Below are 8,133 nucleotides of genomic sequence, written 5' to 3' on the forward strand. Positions count from 1 at the left end.
CTCTCAAATTAGGTCATATATTAAAGATAGGAAGAATACAAAAATTAACTTTGCTATTATTAATCTTGTGAGCAGATCGACAAATTAGAAGACCTAAAAATGAAAAAAGGGATTATATTTTTCTGAGTATAAGCAATGAATTCACTCTAGCTCGGCATAGAGTGCAGTTAAAGAGTGAAATTAACACATCTAATTAATTAGATTCAATCAATTGAAAGTTTTCGTTAATGACTGAACGTAAAATTTACTTACATATTTTTAATTTATGAAAATATGTATCCTACTCAATGCTCTTGTCGTAATTTAAAAAATTAAATTTTACTCCTGGTTATCATATTTTGTACGAAATACAAAACCTCGATCCATTTTATCTTCTAAATTTATAATTTTTTTCAAAATATTTCTATTAATTTCTTTATGATAATGCACATGATTAAGGATGTTAAATTAAAAATTTAATATATATTTATTATAATTAACCGATTTAACTAATTTCTTTTTTAACATTGCCAACTAGTTTTTTAGACGTAGTATTGAGAACGGGCTAGTAATATTTTTCATCCATATTTTGTAGTGCCAATTGAACTCCAAACGCTAAGTTTAGGCCTACAACTTTTATTATTTTTGATAAATATATATATGTATATAGGGAAAAAAAATAAGTACAAACATCCAAAGCTAGCACAGTACAACAATTCGCATAATACAGCCTTGAAGCCTTCTCTCTAATATATATTCCCAGTTTTAATTTCCGTTTCAGAAGAAATCAATTTTCTGAGGGGTCTCCATTGTAGCTTTCTGCTTGACCAAGGCTGATAATACCGAAACATCGTTATTGCTCTCTTCTTTAGGGACAAGAGGTGGTTTATTCGATCTAATTAAGCCCAGTTCGTGCCTTCAAAGAATTCATGTCTCTTAATCTCGCAAGACCCTCTCATAGATCCTAGTCTCTTCTCAGGATTCTTCACCAGAAGCTTTCTTATCAGGTCATGTGCCTTCGCTATCTCTTCTTCTTCCTCATCATCTCTGAACCGATGATCACTTGTCGGAAACCTCACCGACGACTTCCCTATAATGTTCCTCATTGTCTTCTTGCTGTCTTTGTCTTTGAAAGGCGTGATCCCATACAACAGCTCGTACAGAAACACCCCGTACGCCCACCAATCCACTGCACCCCCGTGTCCTAACCCTAGTATCATCTCTGGAGCTAAGTATTCGTGGGTCCCAACAAATGAGTTGGATCTTGCCTTCATTGGTTCCGCTGATAACTCCACGTCATCAACTATGCTGGAATATGCTTTGTTCTTCCTCCTCCTGATTATCACCCCATCCTCCACTGAGTTTTCACAGCAGAAACTAGCACTCTTCTTCTTCTTCTTCGTTGTTGCAGTCTTGTCGTGTTCGAGTCTGCTTTTCAGAAGCTGTGGGTGAGCCTCACAGTGATGTAGTGAGAGATCAAAGTCAGAGAGCATGACGTGGCCATCTTCTTGAATAAGAACATTCTCTGGCTTTAGGTCTCTGTAAATTATTCCCATCATGTGCAGATATTCAAGAGCCAGAAGCACTTCAGCTGCATAGAATCTGTCAACACATGTATATGAAGTATTAAAATCACTCTTCAAAAGACGTAATAAAACTGTTAGCTAGGATTTGTTAAGTATATATGTATATGAGTGGACTCTAATGAATTAAGTTTTGTTAGGAACTTACTTAACAGCTGAGACGCTAAAACGAAGACGTGGCTGGTTTTGTTGAAGCCTGAACAAGTCACCGCCATGGCAGTAATCGATGAGCAAACACGAGTAGTGATAAGCATCGAAGTTAGCATATAGCGTTGGAAGAAAAGGGTGATCAAGAACACTCAAAACTTGTCTCTCAACCTCAGCTCTCTTCAGCTTATTCTTCATTCTGAGACACTCTCTATCAACAACTTTCAAGGCATAGTAACAACCCCGACCGCCACCGTACTGATCAAAGTCGTTCGTCACTGTGTGCTTGATCTCGCAGAGGAACACCTTGCCAACGTCGCCGGAGCCAAGCCGGCGGAGGAGGTGGAATTGGTCCAGTCTAACTTGACCCTGCTCGGAGCAAAGCTGCTTTATTGCTTGCCAAGCAGGCTGGTTCGCTCTGTGAGGCCTCTTGATATGACTCAAATCGCACATGGCTAAAGCTATATTCTTGCAAGTTTGCTACTTTAATTTTTGGGTGTGCGTGGGTTGGTTGTATTTATAGAAGGGATATGAAGGAACGCTTTTCCATGATTAGATCAGGTGTTGAATTTTAGCGAGTGGATATATATGCCGTGTGGGGGTGATGGCACATACTAGCAAGTTTTAATAAAAATGGCTCGTGGGGTTATTATTGAGATTTTTGTTTTGGCTGCATGTTTCGGTGGTTTTTAATAGTAGATTAGACGACTTTACATTAGCTGATACAATCATTATTCACTTTATAATATCTTGTATAAATCTACTTTGTTTAATTTAAATTAAATTATCAACAACTTTGGAAGAAACCCGGTTTTTTCTTAAATAATAATAATAATAAAATGGATTGATTTTAATTTAGATGCATCAATGGTTAAATCTAATCTAGTGCTACTGAATATTAGATATTTGGCTCATTAAATTTATGTGTCGGGAGTTGGCTGTGACCATCACTCGGCTACATGAGGAGGCGACAAAAGTGCATGAGTTGGGCGACAATTCGGATTCAGACAACCACTTTTGTCTCCCCCCCCCCCGGGGGGCCCAAAAAAATTTCTTTATACAAAAAATAAAAAGCTCAATGCTCATAAAAAAAAAAAAAAAGAATACACAACCTTATCCTTAATCAAATGTCAGTTGAATCAAAAAGCTCCAACCTGAATAAGCACATTTAATAACTTAACAAGTAAAATAAAAATTAAAAGAAACAAGGAGTATACATATATTTATCTTATTTTGCACTTTTTAAAAATATATTATGATGCATATATATGCGTGTAGTATAATCCTGAAAAGTGAAAACTTTCACTATATAATAATAAATATCTACAAATAGTGAGTTTTAATTTTATTTATTATAATAATTTATACAAAAGAGCCAATCATTTTCAAGATTTTTTCTGGACAAAGCATTGGCATGATATTGAAAGTAGGGCATAGGGCTATGAGTAGGAAAAATATTTGACCAGTCGGGTCGTAGCATAGGAATGAGACTCAACATTATCTCCAGAAGACTGTACAACTACAGTGATGCCCCACGTACACTAACATGAACATCTTTTTGGAGGCAGCCTTCCTTTTCTCCTTGTCTATTTCTCACAATAAATATTAGTCACGCGACATAGTAAATTCCACAACCTATACCTATTATCCTATATACAATGCATTTTCTCTCTGTTTTCCCCCCCCTAATATTTAAGCCTGTTATTTCCTTAAGATCAGCATTTTATTGAATAAAATGCTCTTCTTTTGCCAGACGTGAACAAAATGTTGGAAGCATCATTTATACAATAGCAGAATTCAACATATACGATCATTCCCAGTATAGCAAACTTGGCAACTCAATACCATTTTCTCGTTACATGCCATATTTCTTGTACCAAAAATAATGCCAATCACCGTGGTGGTGTATGTGAATTGAAGCAGCCATATTTCTTGTACCAAAAATAATGCCAATCACCGTGGTGGTGTATGTGAATTGAAGCAGAACCTTTGGAAGAAAGACGTTTTCAGGTTAATACCCTTTTCTGCTGCGGCTTCCCGGACTGGGTACATTCCTGGCAATAGGAGATTGAACTTGACGGGGAGATCCAGAACCTGCTTCACTCTGTCTAAATGCCTCCCCTTCCAGACTTGCGGCCTCAGCACTCAGAACTCCTAACTGTTGCAACAGGAGTAGATGTGTCAAACATTGTCAGAATGAGCATGAATGACTTAAGTTATAGGCAGGTTGAACATAAGAGCTGTCAACATGGAGCTCTAAATGCAGTTTAGCCTACGGCGGGAAGTTGGGGCTGTCCATTAAAAGAATTTAAGTTTGTAATGCAACTTATATGAGCTATCAATGAATAAACCACAATAATCCTTGTTAAAAGGTTCAAAATGCAGGCGTTTGTTTTAAGTCAACAATGGATGAATAGACTGAGCCTGAGCTATAAAAATCGCTTCCAAATATATTCTATTCCTCCAATCCTAAATATAAACCCACTTTGTAATGTGATCTACAATAGAAAATAGACCTTATATTTGGCATCGGAAGGGTATTATTTTATTGATCCAGCCTCATGGTTTTACAAGGTTGAACAGGTTTATTAGAGACCGCGGATTCTCTCCCGCACCAGAGAGGTACTGTGAAGGGGGGGTTGGCAGCACCTAGTGAGATCCATCCTGTGGACCCCATGGCTCCTCTCTCTTTCTCCCACCAGAGGCTTTCCGGTATGATAGAGAAAACCTCCCTTGATTAGAAGGCATAGCCTGTATTGATAGCTCATGAAACGTTGAACGGCAAGCAAAGGTCGTACATAGAATTGGGCAACTTAACTTCCAATCCAAACTAGGGCCTTTGTAAAGCATGAAATAAAGAAACAAAAAATTGATGTGAAAAAGGGAAACGAGATTATAATATATCCAAGTTCCCCGAAAACTAGAGAATGTTTCTACCTTGACATAGAAATTAAGAAATCAGTACATACCCGAATTTCATTTTCTCTCAATCGATCTTGTAGTGCTTGCATAGCAGGACTTAGACTGCAATGTCAAAGAGATAAAATTATTACCCAAAAAAAAAAAAATTTATAAAAATTAAAAGAAATAAAAAGAAAAAAAGAAAGATATCTTTTTAATTCTGACCAATATTCAATCAATTTGCATAATGAAGCCTGGTATGTTGAAGTATGATGGATGAAAGCGAGCGGATGCACCTTCCCATCCCTGAGATTGAGAAAAATAATAATCGAATTCTTCAGTAAATCTTTTATGCATATATTTGATAGCGGCATATTGCACATAGAATCTTCACCTCATGTTTTGTAAAATGGCCTGGTTATATGCAGTCCGCTCCTCATCGAATAGTACATGTTGCAGATCCGTATATGATGATAATGGTGAATCAATGTTGATAAGGGATGAGGTTGGCAAAACATAAAGAGGGATTTCTTTTCTTACATATTCAGCACCACTGTCACCAAACAAAAACCATTTGAGGCCTCAAGATCAAGAACTGTCTCTCATCAAGCTCTTCAAAGATAAACCATAATTGACCCATCAACATGCATTCTCAAAAGAACATCAAGACAGAATGAGATATCCAGCAGGACCATTTTTACATTTAGTATTATCTACCTATGGTTCTATCTAACCATCCAGAGCTAGAGTTCTGACAAACAAGGTTACTGCTCAACTATAGAGATGATGAAAAGCATACACGAGAATGCAAGTGTTCGCATGAACTACCCGATAATACTTCTCCCTAGGACAACTATGGTGTATAACATACTATAAAGATGTAAATCATAGAGGCTATGTGCAAATTAGGCACACAAATCGGCTATAGCATATCCTTTGATAGCACATTGTGAGACACATCGAATGTGTAAAAATGACAGTTGAATGACCCATCTAGATATTTTCCAAGTTGGGGTTGGCTAACCAATGGAAACATAAGTGCAGGAGAATTATCACTCTGCGGAGCATTAAAATTATTTACAGGGATTTATTAAAACAGTGACAATCTATATTCAAAAGAGTAGGCTTTTGTTCTCAATAATAAACAGCTATCGTGAACTTTGTCTTCATCCTTGAGATCTGAAAATCATAAAGCTAAGCTAATAATGATTAACGAGACATTATTGGTCAAGTACATACTCATCTGTACCTCATGTCCAAATTTGAACGATGCATAGCTTCCTGCATGCTTTCTGACATATCCATTGGATCAACATCAACAGTGGCAGTGTCCAAAGTGTTGGAATTGTAGTTTCCTCCATCCTTTTCTCTCCCTAGATAGCTGGCAGCATCAGCATTAGCAAAGAAATTCCCCAAGTCCGAAGATCTTCCCACACCCTAGCCAAGCAAGCAATATAGTCAGAAAAATGATGGCAGCACATAGTCAAGTTTTTTTATCCTGTAAAGCATATAGATATCAAATATACTGATAGGAATAGCCTCAGCACTCAAAGGGCTGAATTCATCTCCCACAACATCGACCTTGAGCATTTCTGCTCAAAGCCATACTTTACCATACCCCAAAAAGAAAAACCAACAACACGTCATCTGTTCAACTTAAAATGACTAAGGCATTATCTTGAAAACAACTTGAATAGAAAAATGAGAAATCCTAAATAAAATAGCTACAATACAGGGAAAACTATAAATGCAAAACAAATTAATAATTAATGCTCATTAAAACGCTGCATCACACTTAGATGATTGATCTCCAAATAGCTCTTCTCATTAACATTAAAGCCTATATGTTTATAATAATTCTTATATTGTAGTTTCGCTTGAGTGACTTCTACCCAGAGGGGGGGGGGGGAGAAAGAAAGAAAAACTTCACTGTGCATTCTCTATCACCCCCCTTGCCAGCAGAGCTATATCCAATACACAGGATCCTACAACTATCAATTTCCCGACAGGTATAATCCTTCACTGACAGTGAGTCAGAATAAAGGAACTCATTAAAAAAATTGAGCAAAGAAACAAACAATTTAGAGAGGGAGGGATTAAAAGCTTTAGTCATATCAGGTTTTGAAGTTGTATAGTCAAGAATATTCTATATTAGTACCTTAGTTCCAGTAATCTTCGAATCACCAGTATCCTGATCTGGACTCTCCGCCTTTAAGGAACCAGATCTTATTGACACATTCTCTGAGGAACTAGGAGATGGATCAAGATCAATAACTGAGCTTCTATTTACAGGAGATGCAGGTATAGACCTTGTCATTTGATTCTGCTTCCTGTCAGATGACTGGAAAGCAATTACTTGAATTCTTCCAACCTATATACAGTTGAAAATTATTTCAAGTTATAGTTAATGAATAAATATAGCATGAAAGATGCTTCACAGCAATCACACATTTGAGACAAACCTTGTTTGCATCTTCACTGTAACAAGAAAATATCAATCCAATAAACCCAGAATCAAGAAGTTGATACATTGCCTGAGTTCGCACATCTGCAATTGTGAAGACATGGTTATATATTTGGTGTTTGTGCATAAAAACAGTTATAGGTAGTAGGAAATAATTCAAAAGATAGAAGTTGCATAGAAGGCCACTGTAACCTCTAAAGTAAATGTTACGAATCGAAAGGAAAAGAACTAGAAATGTGGATGGCACACATATTGTCTTTGTATCATTTTCACATCTTTTGTTCATGTACCCCTCCAATTGATTTCAATATCTCTTGCCATATGGTAGAATTTTTTTTCCTTCACATTACTTGTACGTACAGCACAAAGTCATACTTAGCTATGGTGAAATCAAAAGTAAATCAGATTTGCGTCACATGCTCATGCTAGTAATAGAGCCAGTTATAAACTTAACTCTTCAGTTTGACTTAAAATAGAGAATAATATGATTCCAAAAATATAGCAGCAAGTAATGCAGTGCTTCATGTCTAAAATTGTCATTCAATCTGTGTCAAAACAGACTAATCACGACTTGCCACTTCAACGAAATTGTCATTCCATACTTGGGAACATATAACTACTCAATGTCATACCATAAACATGAAGCATGAAATATGAACAACTTAATAATAAAATAGTCAATAATCCTTTTAAGCTAATTATGTCAATTGAATGAAAAGAACAGATAATTTTCTCATACACGTTCATGATCTTTAAGACTGTTGAAGATAAAACAAAGGGACGAAAAGGGAAGAAGTTCAAGTGATTTAATCGTCCAGCACTCACCAACATGAGAAGGAAGAACTGTAATATGAGGATGTGAATGGTACCAACCGATCACCCTGTTGTTCTACCACTAGATATGGTCATTCTGTGCTATAAAGTTAATGGCACAACAAAGCACCAAAGAAAATTCAACCAAAAAAAAAAAGAAAAGAAAAAAGAAAAACAACCAAGAAGAGATTGTCATTCACGATCAGCTGCTAGTTAAAAGGTCGCTAGAATGAGACATTTGTAAAA

The 8,133-nt window shown here is 36.4% G+C and overlaps 2 pseudogenes; both read right to left on the reverse strand.

The window, feature by feature from the left end:
* Positions 1 to 631: 631 nt before the first annotated feature.
* LOC114751162 (protein kinase PINOID 2-like) lies at positions 632 to 2,173 on the reverse strand (annotated as a pseudogene).
* Positions 2,174 to 3,413: 1,240 nt separating this feature from the next.
* Positions 3,414 to 7,998, reverse strand: LOC114751160 (uncharacterized; annotated as a pseudogene).
* Between the last annotated feature and the right edge of the window lie 135 nt (positions 7,999 to 8,133).

The sequence above is a fragment of the Neltuma alba genome, unplaced genomic scaffold (genome assembly GCF_004799145.2).
Source record: "Neltuma alba isolate B1F8T4 unplaced genomic scaffold, ASM479914v2 tig00006775_pilon, whole genome shotgun sequence".
In the NCBI taxonomy this organism is placed as follows: Eukaryota; Viridiplantae; Streptophyta; class Magnoliopsida; order Fabales; family Fabaceae; genus Neltuma; species Neltuma alba.